This window comes from Lepidochelys olivacea (genome assembly GCF_965140295.1).
Source record: "Lepidochelys olivacea isolate rLepOli2 genome assembly, chromosome: 4".
In the NCBI taxonomy this organism is placed as follows: Eukaryota; Metazoa; Chordata; order Testudines; family Cheloniidae; genus Lepidochelys; species Lepidochelys olivacea.
Genome location: NC_140414.1, coordinates 14,649,673 through 14,672,187, shown reverse-complemented (window position 1 = coordinate 14,672,187; position 22,515 = coordinate 14,649,673). Strand labels below are relative to the sequence as shown.

General features: G+C 45.7%; 1 long non-coding RNA gene across 1 annotated transcript in view; it reads left to right on the top strand.

The window, feature by feature from the left end:
• LOC311519745 overlaps positions 1 to 22,515 on the top strand; it is a 112,635-nt gene that overhangs the window by 74,180 nt on the left and 15,940 nt on the right. The window lies entirely within an intron of this gene.

Below are 22,515 nucleotides of genomic sequence, written 5' to 3'. Positions count from 1 at the left end.
TTGAAGTCCCCAGTGCATGCAGCTGAGCTGGCCCAGGGAAGGGTATCTTAAATTGTGGCTGATTTTTACACCCCTCGGTGTCCTAGGTCCGGGAGATGTGGGAAGGAGCTGAGATTCCCAGGGATGTCTTTGGGATCTCCCAATGCAGACTAGTCCAGTACAGCTCACACATGGACCCATGCTCATGGCTCTGCTTAGAGGTGCCATCTAGCCCTTAGTCTTTCTCTTTATTGTTGTTCTACAGTTAAGGTTTGCTTTCCTGATCAGAACCTGTGAAGGGAAGTCCTTACATTGGTCTCCTTGCTGAGCTGCTCCTCCCTGAAAAGCAGCTAGTGACAGGATGATTGACTGAGGCCCAGACAAAGACTTCTCTGACCTTGACGCGTGGCCGCCTGTCAGCTTTTCCCCTTAGTAAGCCTAATACAGCCAGAGATTGCATGAACTGGCCCAGTTCATGCACGCCAGGTGCCATTCCATACGAAAGTTATGGCGATGCTAGAAAATTGTATTTGCAATGGTTATTGTCCAAGTCAATGCCGGGTGCATTACCTGTCATTAGGCTTTGCTCAGTGGTGGTGGTGATGACTACCCAATTCAGGATCAGATCTCTTCCTCCCCCCCCTCCCCCCCAGACAATATGCAAGTGCTGTTACAGGAATAATGAAAGCATGTTTCTGCATCAACCCATGAAATGTCCCTTATTTATTGCGTGGTTGCTGCAGGAATTAAGGAACACTGACAGGCTTGGCTGACTATTACGTACTTGCTGAGACAAACAGCCAATAGCTCCCTTCTTTGCCATCCTTATGCCTCTGTGTGCAGGCTTTGGATATGAATGCTAAGGGGTCGCTCCTGGCTTGTTTTTTCCTCTGTTGGTGCTACAGAAGCCTTGATAGCTTCCAATTTAGAAAGGCTTCTTTCAGGTCATTTAAAAATGAATGAGTTGGCAAATATCTATGATGGATAGCCCAAGGGGACATAACCTAACTGTTCACCAGTGGCTGCTACTGAGCTATGAAAATTGAGCAATTACCTGAGGAAATACTTTGCAAAATCATGACCTTCGCCCTCCATTGTCTCCATGGATACCAGTTGTAAAGGATGGAGATATATGGGTAAGGATGAACGTGCATATGCACAAGTAGGACTGGTCCTTCTAAGCTTACTGGTATATCTTGAGCAGATTATTGCTGTAACTCTTCACAAAGTAGATTTTTTTTTCTCGGGGTCTCTTGAATTGTGATATTTAAAAAATGCATTTATTTTGTTGTTGCTCTAACAATCTAAAAGGCTCTCTCTTTCATATCAATGCTTCCCCGTTTGCAGTTTTACCTCCAGGTGTAAAGTCTTAGTTTGGTCAATGGGGGGTGGGGAGAAGTAGACTCCTGCAGGGACAGATCCTGATGTCAGTCAGTTTAGCTATCCTGGCTTCAGTAGAGCTATTCCAATTTACACCAGTCAAGGCGCTGGCCCCTACTTCCCATTAAGGTTAATGGGATTTATGTCTCATTCTCCCTCCCCCAACCCCATGTACCCTGATGAAAATTGGTCCCATGAAGGTTAACTATGGTGTGATCATTGCATCCACTGGTTATTACAATGGATCTGATATATCAATATCCAGACGTATTCAATACCGGTGCATTCTATAAAGAATTACTGTAAGTTGCCACTCTGTGTATTCCCTTATTGTGTTTTCACAGTGCATTGTAGGAATGATGAAACAGCCGGAGACATGGCTTTAATGGCACAGATCAATTTTATTTCTAATTTTGAAATGGAAGTGCGCACACCCTCTACATATTGCCCTGGTACAGAATAATTGTCATTGTGCTCATCTCTGTGGTAATGTTGGGACATTAACAATGATTTACAATAGTAGCTTTTAACAAAAATGTATGTCTGGGTATGTAAAAGGCACCCTCTCTATTTGTTTCAAGACTGATGTACACAATCGAATACAAGCACACACAAATGTACATCTTTCACTAGGTATCTAGTTAATTAGTGCTTCCAGGTGACAGAATTGCTGTAATTGTGTTGATTTTGCTAAACTATACTGCGGACACCACAAAGCAATGGATGGATCAGCCTTCCTCTGCTATACGTGACATAACTACCTTCTGTGGATTTAACATCATTTGATCCTTTAGACAATTTTTCTGTCATCTATACATTAGCTGCTCAGATCTGCTTACTATGTTCATCAGCATTCACTGCACCCACAAGGCACACATTTGTGTGTACAAAACTGGTATTTGCATGTGCAATTCATATGTCCATTTTGTACACAAACGGTGTGTTTTGCAGACAAAGTGGACCAGATTCAATACCCCTAGAACTCAACGGGAGCTTTTTCATTGACCTCTGGGCAATGGAACACAGCCGCTGAATGGGAGTAATTTAGACAGCATCCTTTGAAATTCACCCTTTTATTTGATTATTTTCAAAGTTCAGTCATTTCCCAAGGGTTCCCCCAGTCACTAGTGCAAATGCAAGAGATCCTTCTGTGAGACGGTGGAGTTGGAGGGACCAGCATTTCTGAAAATCATGGTTCTTTACCTAGCTGCCTAAATATGGATTTAAGTACCTCCATTTTAAAATTCCAGCTAATAGTAAAAAGGCAGTCCTTGCCCAAAGATCTAACAAACTCACTTATAAATACGGTATAAATTGGAATAAGTTTGTTTTATTGAGGAATTTGTAATATAATGCCTTACGCGATGGACCCTTGTACATTTAAAGGGACACAGGTGACACAAAAGTCATATGGTGAAATCCTGGCCCGGCTGAATATTATAGGAGTTTTTTTGCCAAGGATTTCAGTGGCGTCAGGATTTTACACATTAAGTACGATCTGTTGTGATCTATACAGACTGACAAGATTTTGGAAAATCTAAATTAATTTTCCCCATTTATTTCCTAATTTTCCCTCCCCTCCCCCACCCCCACCCCCAGTCCCCGCAGGACCGTGCTGCTGCTAAGGGGCTGAATATTCCCCTCCGGCCCATTGGCTTTTCCAAGCCTGGCCTTTTGAGTCCAAACTGGGAGCTGAGCTCTTCTGAAAATCTGTTCCTTCTTACGTCATGAGAGAGTGTCTTTATCTCTGGCAGTTTTTAAACCAAGATTGCATTTTTTTCCCAAAAGATATGCTCTGGGGATTATTTTGGGGAAGTTCTCTGGCTGTGTTATGTGGGAGGCCAGACTAGATGACCCCAGTGCAAATGGCCTTAGAATCTACACATCTCTGGTGAGAGAGTAGAACACAATGACCTCCCGTAACATTAGAGCAGTGGTCAGATCGCCAATCTGGACTTTGAAATAGTATGGAGGCATGCGTCGGTCATTATTATATTGGCATGATGATAGGAGCACCAGACGTGGACCTGGACCCCATTGAGCTAGCTGTTATACAAACACAGAACATCAAGATGATTCCTGCCTGTAAATATTAGATAAGTGAGAAATGATGGATACTGACAGCCATGTTTCTGTCATTCACCTACCATATACAGCCGCAGTGCGGAGTACACTTGAGTCCCCTTTACGAGCAGTAAAGCACAATATTAAATGAAAGTGGTTTCCTTCCACATCCAAGGTCAGCATTTAATCCCCCTTAAACAAACAGTCCGGCAAAGCATGGAACCATTTACGAGAGCAAGGCCGAGTGCGGGTGTCAGACCACTGATGTTAATGTCTGTTGGCAGCCTGAAGCACATTGGTGCCACCTTTGCAGATAGGTCACCCAGGGAGTGCTTGGAGAAGATTAGTCAATGGCCCTCTTGTCGTCTGACTGGCGCAATAAATCCCCAATTGTGTGCACTGTTTTCAGACCATGGTGCGTTCGTTTCGGATGTGGTTCTCTGCTCGGGATTGATTTAGAGGTTTTGTCTTTCCTCTCTTGATTGGAGGAATTTTGCCTGGGTGGGACCCAACATTCCGGACCTTTAAATCGTGTCTGAGCCACACCCTACATACCAGGCTGCCAATATCTCGCTTTTGCCCTGCAGCCCTTTCCTCTGCATTGAAGTATGGAGGTTTTGATTGTTTTCACCTGCAGACTGAAGCAGACCGTATCAAGCACTTTCAGGCCTTCCAGCAACTCTTCAGTCCATTGAAAAGGAAATCTACCACTTGTAATCTATTGTCTATTTAAAACTATTTAACAATTAACAAGACACCTTTTGCTCCTGTGAGTTAATTAAAGAGCTAGTGGCTATTAAAAGGATGGAAATGCAATAAATAACCCAGCTGTGTAATTAAGGAAATTTCCATAAGTAATAAACATGGTATGGCCTTCTTCTTAAAAGAACACATTGAACTTGTGCTTATTTTTAAATCTTCTGTTAAAACAAGTGTTCAGGCATTTAATTAGGCTAAAACGAGATAGCTGTGGCAAATTAATTGTGTGTAATTTCCTTTTAAGTAACTGTTGAAAGTGTAACACGCAGCATGACTTGTGTGTGCACGGTCAGGAAGCCGGAATTAACCTCTGCGTCTTCCGTTAAGCCTTTCGGTGCTACATCCCAGCACTGTGTTCCCACACAAATCTACAGAATGTGGAGTCTGCTGGAGAGCTAGTTTGGAGCCTGGTCCCAAATGCTCGCTTGACCTTGGCCTAAAAGCAAGTTATTTTTCCATCTGTTGTATTGGGGCAGTTGAAAAGGGGCGGCTGAGTATCGATGCCATTGTAAACCGTTTATTATTTAAATTACCATGGCCCCTAGGAGCCCATGGGGCTAGGAGCTGTACAAACAGAACAAAAGGACAGTCACTACCCCACAGAGATTGCAATCTAAATTGAGGTTTGGTCTCAAATGTCATGAGCCAGTGGCCAAGGCACATGGGTTTATAATGACATATTTTCATAACAATGAATGGAATTTTCACTAGCCTTAACAGGTGTATATTTCCAGGTCTATGAGAAACAACATGACTGTAATAAGGCTAGTATATAAGGAATATTGAGTCTGTACCTTGTATATATTTCTGTGTGAAATAAGTCCAAATATTCATCTTTAATAGACCCTATTGCTGAAGGACCAATTCTGTTACCTGTACTCACACTGAGTCATACCTTACCCTGCTAATAGACTTTTGCACCTGTCATTCTTCACTGTGGCCCTACAACATTATAGGTGGGATCTTCAAAGATGCTCAGTGCTGGCCTATCTCTGTTCCCACGGGAAGCAATGGTAAAATTCTCAGCAACTTTAATGAGAACAGATATAGGTCAATGCTCTGCACTCTTGTACATTTTGCTCTGCTTGTGTCAGAGCAGCACTGTTCCAGACACCCTAAACCGGATCCAGATCCCTTTTACTCACTGGAGGCATGCAAAGGCACCACCTTCCTGAGCTGAGCTGCGTGCTACCAGTTGTATCCAAGGATCTTGTCCGGAGCATCTCCTCAATGACACAGTGAAGCAAATGTGTTAATAAAGAGCAGCTGAGCCCTGGAAAGTTTTGAAGTGCATTGTTTAGAGCCTATTCCTGCCTGCATTCTGTATAAGAGATTCACTTTTTTTTTTTAAATTCCCTGTGGGGTTTTTGCTGCTGTAAACATTTGCATTAAACTTGGATTTCTGTTGCGCGGGGAACTGATGTTTTCCCACTATTTACTGGCCTCTCAGAATCCTAGTCCTGTGGCCAGTTTCATCATCATTTCAGCAGCAGCCATGTGTACTGTCCGAGATGATGATAGTTTCAGGTGAGGAACTAGAAGCGGGAGCAGACGAACCCTTTGCAATGAAATCCTTGTGCGCCTGCAAGTGTTCCCAGTAACAGATCCACAATCGGGCGTGAGAAATGCAGACAACACAACAGAAATTTCTCTAAACGGGATAAGTTGCAGGAGGCATCAGCAGGAATTTAATATTCCTTTAATAAGCAAGCTTGAGGCAGTGGACTCCGGCCTTGTCCAGATGACCAGTTTGCCTTGTCTACACTTGCAGCGGCGTGCAGGTGGCTTGTGTCTACATGCCACAGTGAAAAAGCAAGCTTCAGCCACACTAGAGCGTATAGCGACATGCACGCAGTAAAAGGCGCCAGCAGCCGGATGCTGCCAGAGCCTTTCCCTGCTGCATGTCGCTAAACACTCTCTGGTGTGGATGAAGCTTGCTAAAAGCAGCAGTGTAGATGGGGAAAGGCGCTGCTTGGGCGTGTGGAGAGCCAGGTCAGGTATGTACCCAAAGGTTCTGCTGTGTCTGTACTCACCTAAGCTGTGCCTCACCGTCGAAATGCTGTGTGTCCCTGTGCGAGCTGGGCACGCAGTGCAAGCATTCTAGATTCTGCCGTAAGAGTAGACACAGCCTTAGTCAGTGGCAAGCTGGGATGGAAATCTGCAGCAGAGCAGCGTGCTGCACACTGACTGCTCATGCAGACCCTGCGACCGCACACTAAAAGTTCCCTAGGGTGCTTTCATAGAATATCAGGGCTGGAAGGGACCTCAGGAGGTCATCTAGTCCAACCCCCTGCTCAAAGCAGGGCCAATCCCCAATTTTTGCCCTAGATCCCTAAATGGCCCCCTCAAGGATTGAACTCACAACCCTGGGTTTAGCAGGCCAATGCTCAAACCACTGAGCTATCCCTCCCCCCCCAGCTTTGACATGGGAGTCGGTCAACCCTCACGACGCAGCTTTTAGTGCATGTATCAGGGTCCCCCCAGCGTGCTCATACGCTGCAGATTTCTTTCCCAGGTTGCTGCGCACTAACTGGTGATCTAGACCAGGACTGGCCAACCTGAGCCTGAGAAGGAGGCAGAATTTCCCAGTGTACATTGCCAAAGAGCCACAGTAATATGTCAGCAGCCCCCCATCAGCCTCGTCGATCAGCACCTCCCGATCAGCTCTTTCGTGGAGGGAGGGAGGGAGGAGCGAGGGCACGGCAGGCTCAGGGGAGGGGGTGGAAAGGGGTGGAGCGGGGGCAGGGCCTGTGGCAGATCCAGGGGTTGAGCCGTGAGCGCCCCCCGACCCATTGGAAAGTTGGCACCTGTCGCTCCAGCCCCGGAGTCGGTGCCTAAACAAGGAGCCCTATATTAACCTCTGAAGAGCCACGGGTTGGCCACCCCGATCTAGACAAACCCTAAGACCCAGGGGACCTGAGTTCTCTTCCTGGCTTTGCTTTTGGCCAGCTGGGTGATTTGGGAAAGTCACTTCACCTCTCAAAGCCTGTGTTTTCTACATCTGCAAAGAGGGAAGAAGAATGGCACTTTACCGAGGGAAATCACGTGGATGAAAAGCACGATTTAAGAGCGAGCTCTTGTTACTGTGGTAGATTTTTTTTTTTTTGTCTTACACTCCTAGACCAATTTTATTTTACCACAGAAACTGAAGTGTACATCTCACTGCTGTAAACTGGTGTAGCCCCATTGACTTCACTGGAACTATGCTGATTTTCAGCAGCTGAGGCTCTGGGCCTGAATGTAGAGAATTCACTTTTTTAAAATGGGTAAAAATCCATTCTTCCGTCTGAGTTGGTATTACACCTGTCTCCCCCAAGTTACAGGAATCTTGTGTTCCCAGCAGTGCCAGGCTTCCGGGACTTAATGCACGTGTTAATATTTCATAAAGCTTCCCCCGCAGCGACATCAATCCATTGCCATGAAGCGCACAGTGCAACGTGCAGCCCGAGAATGCACTGTACCCAACGGCAGCACGCTAAGATGCCCATTGCAGTGGAGTCCCCCCTTCGTGGGGCTCATCCTCCAACAGCACTGTCGCTTTCCAAGGGCTGGCCGGTAAACGGAGCACACCATGACCTATGTTGTCAAAGTGAATGATCGGTTGAATTCCCCATGTCAGCCTTTACGTCCATGAGTTCGGGTAAGAGCCTTGCTGCTGAGGTTGCTGGGAGATCTGGAAAGTACAGTAAGGCAAAGATTCAAAATAATCCGTCTATAGCAGAAATAGATACCTCTGAAGTCAAGCCCTGTTGTGCAATATTTGAGATGGCAGTAGTCCCAGTGAGCCAGGTTGAGACCACAGGCTACCCAGTCTTCCGGTCCGGGCATGCAGGAATAAGCAGGCCGTGTGTGCCCATGTGCTCGCCTTCTGGAACAGGCGAGGGAGTTCAGGACGCTCCAGCTGAAAGGACAGTTTTGAAGTTAACATACAGTTGTTACCTATCCTTCGTCGGTCTGTGGGTATGGCTCTCCTTGGAACAGATGTGTGATTTCCCCGCTTGCATAGACACCTCTCCCTAGCTGTCGTCCAGCCAGTGCACTAATAGTCGTGCACGGGCAGCGGCAAGTGGTGGCATGGGCGAGCCATGCTGTGTACAAACCCGCCTGAACCCTGGCATGCTGTACTCTGGGGGGTTAGCCTCTGCCCACGCTACCACGGCTTCGCGACTGCCTTCAGTGCTCTAGCTCAATGAGAACATGTCGACGGGCACTGGGATCACAGCCCCGTTCCAAGCGTAGACCTACTTCGATTGGAAGGCCTCCAGGACCAGGAAAATCTTGTTTTGGACAGTGTCTGGCACAAAGGACCATTTGGGCACTACTGTAATGTCAATATTTACTACTAACCAGGGTACCTATATGGTCTTCATTCCTGTAGTATCTGAGCACCGCAGTCTTTAATGTATTTATCCTTCCTATACCTCTGTGCAGTAGGGCAGTGCAATTATCCCCATTGTGTAGATGGGTAACCGAGGCACGGAGAGACTAAGTGACTTGCTTAAGGTCATACGAGAATTTTTGGGAGACCTGGGAGTTGAACCTAGGTCTCCCAAAATCCAGGCTAGTGTCTGAACTACAGTAAAACTGGGTCCGAAGAGCATTGACTGACTGGCAGGCAAGAGTGTGAGGGGATGGGGGTTTCTGAGAAGAAACTGACTGGGAAGCCCCTCACCCTAAAGCTGGGCTTGGAAACAGCAGTAGAAGCTTGTAGGTGCTTGATACATGAAGCTGACAGAGCTGGCTTTCATACCTTACGTAGTGTGAAATAGCACCTCGCTCTATGAGGATTCCCACAGAAGCTGAGGGAATCAGTCAGGTTACCAGAATCTGGCCCTTCATACTTATTTAACAGTATCCTTTAAAGAGGAAAGGACAAGATGGCATTGTGGTGCTTTGTACTGTTTGAAATGACCCTTTTTGGGAAGGGAGGAGGTCATTGAGGGACAGAGTTTGATCCATTTAGGGTGCTGGGTAGCATCCTCCAAAGTTGGTCCATTGAAGTTAAGGGGCTATTGATGCTGATTTACACCAACTGAAGATCTGGGCATTTGTGATCTTGTCTGGTTGCATTTGCCCCCCCCCCTTCCCCATTAGGCAGGTAGCCCTCAACTGACGAAAGCTGATGGTTCTTAGCACCTTGTAGGAGGTGCTCAGCACCAGTTAGGATTGGGCATCCCATGAAGAATATGGAATGTTTTTGTTCTCTTTTCCGGTCAGGTAGGTGGTCTTGCTACCACACAGTGCAGAGGGATAGAGTGGAGACTTTTTGTTATGGGATTTCATATCACAGTTTGTATAATTTAGGGTTAAATACTCAAAGCATGGCGATTCTGCTGATCAAATCCTATTAACGTCAGTGGGAATCCAATGGGTGACTGCCCGGTCACCACTATGAAAATCTCTTTTCCAGGCTACAGCCACTGCATAAATTAACTTGTGTAACAAATTACACACTTTCTTTATTGGGTCCAACTAATGCAGTGCATTCCATTTGTTGTGTACAGGTTTTGGGGGGAAGTGACACCCCAAAGTGGTGGTGGTGATGATAATTGTCACTCTCAAGGGCAGCGTAACTTGGGGAATCCAGGATTCGATCGTATATAGGAACTTAGTGGCACCAAGGCAGAGGAACTAATCAAGGGCCAGTTTAACCTGGGCTATTCTTTATGATCCTCCCTGCTGCGCCTTCTTGTAAATCTATGCTCCGTTAGAAAAGGGCAGAGATGTAAACAGCTGTAGCCTATAAGTTGTGGCACATGTTGTATTGCTTTGTGGGTATATGTAACTGGTGGGCAAGTCTCGCATGGTAAAGACGTGCATTATCTAGGATAAACACATGTTCCTCTAAGCCCTTACCCACCCAAAGAGTTTACATCTGGGAAATCATCTTCACCGTAAGAAGAAATTACTTCGCTGCTAGTACAACCATTTGGAAGGTCTGTTATGTACAGTATCTGTCTCACCCATCTATTTTAGGTATTTCTAAGACATCCATAACAATCTAAGCTCAGTGGGCTTTGTTGATATATATGGGACTCAGTGTTATCAGCACTTGCAATTTTATTATGAATTTTTCAAGATTTGATATTTTTCTTAAAGCTCCACCTTCTGGATTCATGTGAGAATCTCCGCTTTCATAAAAAAATAAGTTTCTATTCCTCATGGTTCTATAGAAAAGCTTGAAAATGTGACACAAGCACATATAAAAGGCTCAGAAATCAGAAGGCAACCAAAAATTCCTAAACAACAAAATTCTTTTTGTTTTTAAAAAAAGTATACATTTTAAGCCACTCTTATTAATTTTGCGACCTGACTCATCTTTGACTGCTTGGGGCTGTCAATTCAGGGGTTTGACAAATCTCATTTGTTAGCAGGGTCTGAATGAGCTCTCCCCTGACATCTAGTGATGAGCTGGGGGGGAAAAGACTTCAGGACCAGGCTATGTTTGCACAGCTGCACCGACCCTGCCTATGTGCACAGCATGATGGAGCTGCTTTGCCAAAATGATCACTTTGGGCTGCTGTTGGGTTACAAATCACTTTAGTATTGAGTACAGGGGTAATGAAATGTTATCCTTTATTGTATGGGTAGACGGCAGCAGAATTATACCTGCACTGATTGGGGGGGGGGGAGGGTCACCCTAAACTGAACCTCACTCACAAAGCATGGGGTAGGGATGCCAAATGCTAGTGAAGGAGATGGGGTTAGGGGTGTTCCTGCTGCTAGCTGGTGGTGTGAACTCTGCCCAACGAGTCTTAGGTATCATTTGACCTTTCGGTCCCTTCTCCACTATTTTAAAGATGGAGTTGATCAGACTCAACTGAGAGTCATGGTTTCTGTTCAGTGATTACTTGAGCTGAATCATTGATAAGCAGGTCTAGGGGCCATGTCTTAGACATGATGAGGGAAGGGTGGTGAAATGAAAGGTAATACAGAGGCAGTAGTGGTAGGGAGGTTCCCTGCTACCCAGTGAAATCACTAAAGATGTGGGTTCCGTGGTAGAACCTCAGAACGTGACATTGCAGGAACAGCAGCAGGGAAAAGCAGAGCAAACCGCAAGATGCTGAGGTGCACAGTGACCACGGAGATGTAGCTTGATGTCCTCCTTCCCCTTTCTGGGATGGGAAGTGAACGCCTGTGAACACCCCTCTGAACTCTGGGTCTTCGATAACCAAAGGACATCAACTGTGAGTGGGGTGCCGCAGAGGGAGAGGGGAGTGATGTATTAAAGGGACACTCATCCATTGGACTGATCCACTGCAAGGTGGGAAACTGAGGCAGGGGACACTACCCAATGCACTGTAGGGTTGGGTTTGCTTTGCTTATGGTCACATACTTTTGAATGTGGCTGCGGTGTTTCCCAGATTAATGCTGGGTTCCCTTTCCCTCCGAACAAAAATTCTCTTTTGTTGTACGCAGACTTGGCGCTTGTGAAAGCGGAAGAGTTGCCTCTTAGAGGCATACAGGGGTGGTGGTAAGTTTTCCCAGATTACTGGGTTGGGGGCTTGAGCTGGTTCTGTTTTGTATTGAACCCAGCCCTCGTTGCTGTCATCTCCAGTTGGCAGAAGGGTTACATGTTTACAGAGGGATTGAGACTATACACATGGCTGGATGCACCAGGGCAGCTAAGCAGCCCAGGAGGCGGGATAGTGAGTGTGTCTACATTGCAATAAAGCATGTCTTCACAGCACCGAATCTCAGAATTAAGGTCCATAGACTAAGGCTTTTGGAGCTAAAAAAAACCCCCTCCCTGAGCTCCAGCCTGAGCAGGAGTGTCTACACAGCTTTTTTTAGTGCCACAGTGCAAGCCTGAGTGTGTATCAGGTTCTGAGACTTGCTGCTGCATTGTTTTTCTTTTTTGCAGTGTAGACATATGCATGGAGGCGGGCATGTGGGGTCCGCAAGATTTGCTGCTTGGCTTGTACTGAGCATGCTCAGTACCATCTGGTGAAGCCGCTTCCCCCCCGCTATCCGCGGGCATGGGTTGTCTCCGCATATGCGTGCCAGCTAGCCCCATTCTGCCGTTCACATCGCTGCGTCTACGTTCTATTTTTACCTTGCCAGCTCAGTCAGAGCTAGTGTGGGTATGTCTCCTCCAGCTGCCATTGACCCCTTCTAGTTTGAAGTGTAGACACACCTTAAGAGTTTCTGGTTCTCCCAAGGGAGAAGTGGTCTGATACCAGCACATTCCAGCACCAGATTACATTCCCCTCTGCTCAGCACCGGGGGAGCAGGGTCAAGGCTCCACCCCTTCTGGGCCCTGCTCTCCCTCCATTCCGGGAAGAAAAGGGGCAGAGCCCCCAGAAAAGCTGGGAGAGCAGGACCCAGTCTTGCCTATAGTGTTTGTCTCATGCAGAGATTCACTGTGCTTTCATTCAGTGCCTGGAGACGGACCCTACCCCATTTTTCATTCCCTTTCCCACCCCATCCCCAGCACTAGCCATGGTCTTTTTAGGTGGAACCACACATTTAAATGTTTCCTTAATTATACAGCAGTCGGTGCTATAGTTTTTAAAGGCAGGGACAGCAGACAACTTATGGCTTTTTTTTTTTTTAAATCTCCAAGAAATGAAGCCATTCTTTGCGGTTGGAAGGCAGTGTACGCCTTTTCACCTGCCACAAATGTCATCTGTTGTGCACTGTTCCTCTGCAAGTGAACATCTGCAAAAGGGAAATTTGCACATTCATGAGTTAAGCACAAGCTTCCTCCTGAAATGTTGGGGCTGAGTGGCTCTGCTTCTGTAAAGGCTGTAACCAGCTTACTGTCCTTGTCACAGAAGGATCTGGAATTGCAATTGAAAATTAATTCTTTCCCATGAAACTATTACCATAGATTTGTTAATAGAAATTTCAGGGAGCAGAAAGGCCCACAGGGTAGAAAGTAGCTATTTCCTTTTGGAGTATATGTAACAATAAACCATACTCAGGACCTAATTTAATTCCTCTGTCACTGTGAGCTGTAACCAAAGATTACCAAACAAGTGCTTTATTGCTGTATTCCCACTCATGTCACTGAGTTTACAATGTAATCAAGGGCCAGTGTGCCTTTAAAATTACATGGCCACTTAAGAGACTGAAATCACTAAACCTGCTAGGTTTATATGATGCAGCAACGGTCAATTTCTCATAAATGTGGCTCTTTTCTTAGATGTGGAAGATATTTAGAGGCTTCACAGAGATCTAATGAAAGATGACAGATTAATTAAATATTGGAGATGGGCCAGCTATGGGACACTGTGCCCTGGCAGGTGCCCTGGTTCCAAAGTGCTATAGTTTGTTTGTTCAGATGGTTGCAAACTAAATCGGCTCAACCGGAGTTATTTGGTATTATGAATTACTTGGATAATTTGCTCTGAATTATTTAGGCAAACTCACGCACAGAAAGTGCTTGGGTGAGGCTAGAAGGAAGGAAACACTTCTTCGGTTACACAGGAATTGCCATACTGGTCCAACTAATCTGGTATCCTGTCTCTGACACTGGCCACTACTGGTTAACTCAGAGGAAGGTGGTAGAACCCCACAGCAAGCAGATGTGGGATAATCTACCTTCCCCCATATTAGACGGGTTTATGCATGAGGTTTTATATCCCTTCCAGAATTGTGGTTGTCATTAATTATGATCACTCTGGATATTCTGATTTTCCATAGCCCTGGAGGTTTTTAACTTCTTGACCTCAATGACATCCTGAGGCAATGAGTTCCAAAATCTAATTACATGTTGAGGGAAGAAGTATTTCCTCTTAGCACTTCTGGATGGGCCACCTCTCCATTTAATTAAATGTCCCCTTGTGTTCACTTTATGAGATGGGCAGTAGAAGCTAACCAAACAATCACCACCATGCGCAGCAGCTCTGTCTCCTGTTCTCTGTGTCCTTTACAGCCACGTTGTGGCCTGCTTTACTCCCCTGCAAGGCCACTGATATTGCAGAACACAGCACAAGGAGGGTGGGGAGCAGCCTTCATGGGGCTGCTACTCCTCATCATGCACAGAGGACATGGAGCAGAGGGGCAGTGCCTCGGTGTGGCTTTGCCCATGCCAGTGCAGCTGAGCTGGCATGAAATAATCTGAGCCATGTTATGGGGCTACTGCAGATCAATTCCTAGCTGGAGCAGAGAGAGAACCAGGCACCAGACAGTGCCTCTCTCCAAGAAAAATCTTTCACTCACGGCAAGGCCGCCTACCTGAGAACACCTCTGTAGTTATACGGTGCAACACGATTCTATTTGTCTTAGTGGGGAAGTCCAGTGCATTCCTGGCTGGGTTTCTGCATAGCTGTGTGACCTTGGCCAAGTCTCTGTGCGTCCCATTTTGTCTACTTAGACTGCAAGGTCTTTGAGGCAGGGACTGTCTCTTACTGTGTGTCTGTACAGAGCCTAACACTACTGGGGTCCTGATTTTGGTTAGGGTTTCTAGATGCTGCTGTAATATAAGTAGTAATAAAAATCTGGGCTTTTTCAGCACAGACATTATTTCAGCCCATTGCAGATTACCACAGCCTTGTCAGCAGCATCTCACACACCTTTGCTTTTCCTCTCTCCTGTGGTTTACAGAACTCTCAGCTGCAGCTCCAGAGTCTACTTAGGCTACTATCTCGGGAAAAGCTCGATTTTGAAAGTGTAGCAAAGACCAAGAGGGAATTACAAAAGGGAACTATACTTAAATCCCTTACTATGGGTGTAGCTCCCCAAATCACTGCAGATTCTGTAGTGAAATACCTGCTGGAGAAGTGCAGTGTTCCTGTAACTTCTCAGATGCTACCTGAAAGCTATCCAGCACTCAGTGACAACAGCAAATGGCAACCCAAGGAAAGTAGACTTCATTTCTTAATAGCCAGGGCCTATTTCCCATTTGTCTTCGACTAAACACTCTTTATGGTTTAGTGCAAAAGCTGTTGTGGAGGTAACCAGAAGGAAATGCTTTACAATAGGTGTTAGCAGCATCAGGTTTGGAATAAACACATCCTGCTTGTATATGCCAAGGCTGATTCTAGCCCTGTGTCATAGGCTGAACAGTATGGTAACACCTGTGCTTGGCTAATTCCAGCAAAAACTGCCTCTTACGCAACCTAACTCATGGTTAAGGCACTGGCCTGGGTCTTGGGATTTCTGGCTTTCATTCCTGGTTGTGCTGCAGCTTTCCTGGAGGATCTCCGACAAGTCTATTTGGCTTGGGCTTTAGAAGGAACCTAAAAGGAGTGAAGTACTCAAATGAGCTCGGTGGGAAAACCCCAGCCGTAACTTCTCTGGGCCTCAAGTTCCCCATCTTTGAAATGGGGATGATGATGTTTTCTTTGTCTATTTAGATCAAAAGCAATTCAGGGAAGGGACTGCCTCTTATTCCATCTGTATCCAGCGCCTGGCACAATGGGGCTTGGTTGTGGTTTGGTCTCCTAGCTGCTACTGGAATTAATACTAATATCAATACGAAGATTCTGACTTAGATTAAGGGAAAGAGGAAGTAAGATAATGAAGTACTTGGTCTCTCCTTGCAATGATACAGCTGCTATGAAAGAGGACCAGCCAACTCCTGCACAAATGTGCCACATGGGTACAAGCGATACTGATGCGTGCCACTTAAGAAGCATCTTTAATATGAACCAGATGCTAATGACTTAAATGCTGTTGTGTTTTCAGCACCGCCGTTGTGAAAACCATTGATGTTCGCTCACGGCAATACTTTTATCTTTACTTCTGTTCCCCACCCCCACCCCTCAATCTATATAGTGGTGCCAAATGTTAATGAAACAAACCTTCCGATCCAAGTCGCGGTCTGACTGGCAGTTTTCGGGTGTCATTTTGGTAACTTACAAACAAACCAACAACACTTAAGGCCAGATTTTTCAAACAAGCTCAGCTCCCATTCAGACCGTTATTGAAGGTAGGGTGACCAGATCGCAAGTATGAAAAATCGGGACCCCTTTTTTGGCGGAGGGTGGGGGATAAAGTTGCTTATATAAGACACTGCCCCTGATATTGGGACACTCCCGATAATATCAGGATGTTGGTCACCCTAACTGAAGGTGTTTGCAGACCGTCTGACTGATACTTGCTTAATGTCCCTAGCATATGCTGCTGTCCTGTTTACTTACCCTTTCTCCTGCATGCTCTTTCCCGTGTGAGGGGTTTTGGTAGCAGAGTCAAGTCCCACATCCTTTGCTTCGGGAATTCGCTTTGCGGATCTATTCTTCTGCCCATTCCAAATTCATTGCCCAGTACATGTGCACCCTGGGTTAGTTACAGAAACCAAAATGGATGAAGTTAATTTGGGGAAGAGGTTGATTGGGGAGAGGGGGGGAAGGCAAATTAGGAAAGAGAACCATGTTTCCTCCAGCTGCTAAGTTTATTTAGTGGCTGCATATCAATTTGTTTGAACAGGTTTCATTACAGAAAGTGCAAAGCCCCTGAGCATGTTTTAATATATGCTAATCCTTCCTTAGGCAGGAAATGGAAAAGGCTTGTTTACAGTTTAATTTCTAATCCATGTGGGCTGACAAGCTCCAAGCAGGGACATAAATAGAAAATCTGAAGTGACAAGGAGCACTCACTTACAATAAACAGGGGCTGTTGCCGCCCCCCCCCCCATCTACAGTCATATGCCAAAAGTACTTCCTGGATCCAGTTTGTTACCTTTAAAATGTAGGGTTAGAACTACAGGTAAACTGCTCTCCTTTTTACGGCTGTCAGACCGACAAGAGATTAAAACTCAGCAACAATATTAACCGCAAGGGAATATGCAAAACAATAAGTGGGTGGTCAGCCTCTTTCCTGCTGTGCTGAGCACACAAAGATCTATCAAGTCTATTTTGTCTATCTAGATATCAGTCTGTTTAAATATGCCCTCCCCCCCCCCCCCCCATGACAGAAGCATATGAATTGGAACATGGTGTCCTTTTGTGTCTTGGTTTGGCAACAGTAAATTAAGTTCAAGATTTTCAAAACCAGCAGTTGAAAGTTTGGCTCCTAAGTCCCTATTTAGGAATGTACAGGGGAGATTTTCAGAGATACCTATGGATTTAGGAACAATGTGCCCATGAAAATCAGTGGGACTTCTGCTGCTTTTGGGGCTTCGGTTCTTTTGAAAATTTCCCCATAAGTCAATGAGCTAATTTTCAAAAGTGTTGAACACCACACAGCTGTTGTTAATTTAACTGGGAGCTCAGCAATTTTGAAAATCAGATGGCTTATTTATAGGCTTGGAAGAATTAGATTTTTATTGGTAAATGTTGGTAAACGTCAGTTTCACTCCCCCCCACCCCACGTGCACGCACACTAATTACAATATTTCCGTGGATAATTATCAGAATTCACAGATAGACACAGGAAGAAAAATGCGGCTTGAGAACTTATGAGAATTCAAGATAAAGATATTTACGATGTGTATATTTTGAGGTGAGATGCTGGCATTTTGTGTTTTAATGGTTGTAAAGCTGTGACTTTTTGAATCTTAATGTCTGTGGTCACTAAATAATTGTCTGTCTCCTCCTGACCACCACCATGGGTTGACTCTCCCATAATTTTCTGCAACTGTGAAAATTTAAATAAATAAAAATGGCTAAAACCCATCATTTTGCACAATTGTGAAAATATAAATGGATAAAATAAAAAATACTTACAATTAAACATCCATATTATCTGTCGAAATTACATTAAAAAATCGAATTCTGCCAAGCCTTCTTATTTAGGAGTCTAAACAAGGGCTCTTAGGAGCTTAACTTTCTGCTCCTATCTTTGAAAACATTGGCCCGAGAGTTGCTTTTCTTCTGAGGTCCAGAGATTAGGATAGTGGTAACTGACAACTGGGGGAATTCTTGATTTCTGCCCCAGATTTAGGGCTTGAGCCCATGCTGCTAGGCTCAATGGAGGCCCTTTCCATCACCTGGAATGGGAGCAGGTTCAAATCCCTGGTGCATTCCAAGGAGAAATAACTGGATCTGGAATCTGTAACTTGAACTGATTTTTTTTTTTCTGTACGCGACGCTCACTTCTACTCATTAAAGTTCAAATTTACAGGAGTATTTCTTTATATTAGGAGAAAGGGATCCATGAGTGCTAGTCAGAAAGGAAAAGGTTGCAAAGTTGTGGCTGCAGGTTCTACTCAATACAAGGGATACTTCTTAAGGACAATAATGGTATTCATGTATTGCCTCGGTGTCACAGTACTTTACTTTACACATACTCGGCCAATGACTCTTCCACACCCGCCTGTGAGATGTCAGTGCTACTCACCACCATTTTACAGATGGGGAAACTAAGGCACAGAGGAGTGTAGTCCCATATCCCCATCAGTGCACGGAGCTGGAGCTGAGCCTGGAGACCTGTGGCCTATATATATATAGGAAATATGATGTGATTGGAATAACAGAGACTTGGTGGGATAACTCACATGACTGGAGTACTGTCATGGATGGTTATAAACTGTTCAGGAAGGACAGGCAGGTGGGGGAGTAGCACTGTATGTAAGGGAGCAGTATGACTGCTCAGAGCTCCGGTATGAAACTGCAGAAAAACCTGAGTGTCTCTGGATTAAGTTTAGAAGTGTGAGCAACAAGAGTGATGTAGTGGTGGGAGTCTGCTATAGACCACCGAACCAGGGGGATGAGGTGGATGAGGCTTTCTTTCAGCAGCTCGCGGAAGCTACTAGATCGCATGCCCTGGTTCTCACAGGTGACTTTAATTTTCCTGATATCTGCTGGGAGAGCAATACAGCGGTGCATAGACAATCCAGGAAGTTTTTGGAAGGCATAGGGGACAATTTCCTGGTGCAAGTGCTAGAGGAGCCAACTGGGGGGGAGCTTTTCTTGACCTGCTGCTCACAAACCGGGAAGAATTGGTGGGGGAAGCAAAAGTGGATGGGAATCTCGGAGGCAGTGACCATGAGTTGGTTGAGTTCAGGATCCTGACACAGGGAAGAAAGGTAAGAAGCAGGATACGGACCCTGGACTTCAGGAAAGCAGACTTCGACTCCCTCAGGGAATGGATGGGTAGGATCCCCTGGGGGACTAAGATGAAGGGGAAAGGAGTCCAGGAGAGCTGGCTGTATTTCAAGGAATCCCTGTTGAGGTTACAGGGACAAATCATCCTGATGTGTCGAAAGAATAGTAAATATGGCAGGCGACCAGCTTGGCTTAACGATGAAATCCTAGCGGATCTTAAACATAAAAAAGAAGCTTACAAGACGTGGAAGGCTGGACATATGACCAGGGAAGAGTATAAAAATATTGCTCTGGCATATAGGAATGAAATTAGGAGGGCCAAATCACACCTGGAGCTGCAGCTAGCGAGAGATGTTAAGAGTAACAAGAAGGGTTTCTTCAGGTATGTTGGCAACAAGAAGAAAGCCAAGGAAAGTGTGGGCCCCTTACTGAATGAGGGAGGCAACCTAGTGACAGAGGATGTGGAAAAAGCTAATGTACTCAATGCTTTTTTTGCCTCTGTCATAAATATAAAGGGAAGGGTAAACCCCTTTGAAATCCCTCCTGGCCAAGGGAAAGCTCCTCTCACCTGTAAAGGGTTAAGAAGCTAAAGGTAACCTCGCTGGCACCTGACCAAAATGACCAATGAGGAGACAAGATACTTTCAAAAGCTGGGAGGAGGGAGAGAAACAAAGGGTCTGTGTCTGTCTGTAGTCGTCTTGGCCGGGGACAGAACAGGAATGGAGTCTTAGAACTTTTAGTAAGTAATCTAGCTAGGTCTGTGTTAGATTATGATTTCTTTAAATGGCTGAGAAAAGAATTGTGCTGAATAGAATAACTATTTCTGTCTGTGTATCTTTTTTGTAACTTAAGGTTTTGCCTAGAGGGGTTCTCTATGTTTTTGAATCTAATTACCCTGTAAGATATCTACCATCCTGATTTTACAGGGGGGATTTCTTTATTTCTATTTACTTCTATTTTTTATTAAAAGTCTTCTTGTAAAACACTGAATGCTTTTTCATTGTTCTCAGATCCAAGGGTTTGGGTCTGTGGTCACCTATGCAAATTGGTGAGGCTTTTTATCCAACATTTCCCAGGAAAGGGGGGGTGCAAGTGTTGGGAGGATTGTTCATTGTTCTTAAGATCCAAGGGTCTGGGTCTGTAGTCACCTAGGCAAATTGGTGAGGCTTTTTACCAAACCTTGTCCAGGAAGTGGGGTGCAAGGTTTTGGGAAGTATTTTGGGGGGAAGGACGCGTCCAAACAGCTCTTCCCCAGTAACCAGTATTAGTTTGGTGGTGGTAGCGGCCAGTCCAAGGTGTAATATTTTGTACCTTGGGGAAGTTTTGACCTAAGCTGGTAAAGATAAACTTAGGAGGTTTTTCATGCAGGTCCCCACATCTGTACCCTAGAGTTCAGAGTGGGGGAGGAACCTTGACAGCCTCTGTCTTCACGAACAAGGTCAGATCCCAGACTGCTGCGCTGGGCATCTAAACATGGGGAATAGATGGCCAGCCCTCTGTGGAGAGAAAGGTGGTTAGGGACTATTTAGAAAAGCTGGACGTGCACAAGTCCATGGGGCCGGACGAGTTGCATACGAGAGTGCTAAAGGAACTGGCGGCTGTGATTGCAGAGCCATTGGCCATTATCTTTGAAAACTCGTGGCGAACGGGGGAAGTCCCAGATGACTGGAAAAAGGCTAATGTAGTGCCAATCTTTAAAAAAGGGAAGAAGGAGGATTCTGGGAACTACAGGCCAGTGAGCCTCACTTCAGTCCCCAGAAAAATCATGGAGCAGGTCCTCAAAGAATCAATCCTGAAGCACTTACATGAGAGGAAAGGGATCAGGAACAGTCAGCATGGATTCACCAAGGGAAGGTCATGCCTGACTACTCTAATTGCCTTCTATGATTACTGGTTCTGTGGATGAAGGGAAAGCAGTGGATGTATTGTATCTTGACTTTAGCAAAGCTTTTGACACTGTCTCCCACAGTATTCTTGTCAGCAAGTTAAAGAAGTATGGGCTGGATGAATGCACTATAAGGTGGGTAGAAAGTTGGCTAGATTGTCGGGCTCAACGGGTAGTGATCAATGGCTCCATGTCTAGTTGGCAGCCGGTGTCAAGTGGAGTGCCCCAGGGGTTGGTCCTGGGGCCGGTTTTGTTCAATATCTTCATAAATGATCTGGAGGATGGTGTGGATTGCACTCTCCGCAAATTTGCGGATGATACTAAACTGGGAGGAGTGGTAGATACGCTGGAGGGTAGGGATAGGATACAGAGGGACCTAGACAAATTGGAGGATTGGGCCAAAAGAAATCTGATGAGGCTCAATAAGGATAAGTGCAGGGTCCTGCACTTAGGACGGAAGAACCCAATGCACAGCTACAGACTAGGGACCGAATGGCTAGGCAGCAGTTCTGCGGAAAAGGACCTCGGGGCGACAGTGGATATGAGTCTGGTGATATGAATGATATGATGATATGATATGAAGCTGGATATGAGTCAGCAGTGTGCCCTTGTTGCCAAGAAGGCCAATGGCATTTTGGGATGTATAAGTAGGGGCATAGCGAGCAGATCGAGGGACGTGATCGTCCCCCTCTATTCGACATTGGTGAGGCCTCATCTGAAGTACTGTGTCCAGTTTTGGGCCCCACACTACAAGAAGGATATGGATAAATTGGAGAGAGTCCAGCGAAGGGCAACAAAAATGATTAGGGGTCTGGAACACATGACTTATGAGGAGAGGCTGAGGGGAACTGGGATTGTTTAGTCTGCAGAAGAGAAGAATGAGGGGGGATTTGATAGCTGCTTTCAACTACCTGAGAGGTAGTTCCAGAGAGGATGGTTCTAGACTATTCTCAGTGGTGGAAGAGGACAGGACAAGGAGTAATGGTCTCAAGTTGCAGTGGGGGAGGTTTAGGTTGGATATTAGGAAAAACTTTTTCACTAGGAGGGTGGTGAAACACTGGAATGCATTGCCTAGGGAGGTTGTGGAATCTCCTTCCTTAGAAGTTTTTAAGGTCAGGCTTGACAAAGCCCTGGCTGGGATGATTTAATCGGGGATGGGTCCTGCTTTTGAGCAGGGGGTTGGACTAGATGACCTCCTGAGGTCCCTTCCAACCCTGATAGTCTATGATTCTACCCCTTTGCTTCCCAGTCCCATTGACACTCCTCCATGGGGACGTTGCAGGGTTTTATCCTGGCACAGCTTCAAGGAGGTGGGGGAGTCGGCGAGGCTGCTTCAGAGTCTCCTCCTAAAAGTTGCTCTGGGAACAAACAGAAATTAGTACAGAGAGAGGCTGTATTCTCATATACTGGCTTGCCCTTGTGTGTAGTGGAGATCCTCCTTCAGGGGACTGCGCTAGTACAGGAGGACCCAGGAAGCAGCATGTTGGTTGGACCTAGAGCAGAGTCCACGTGCCA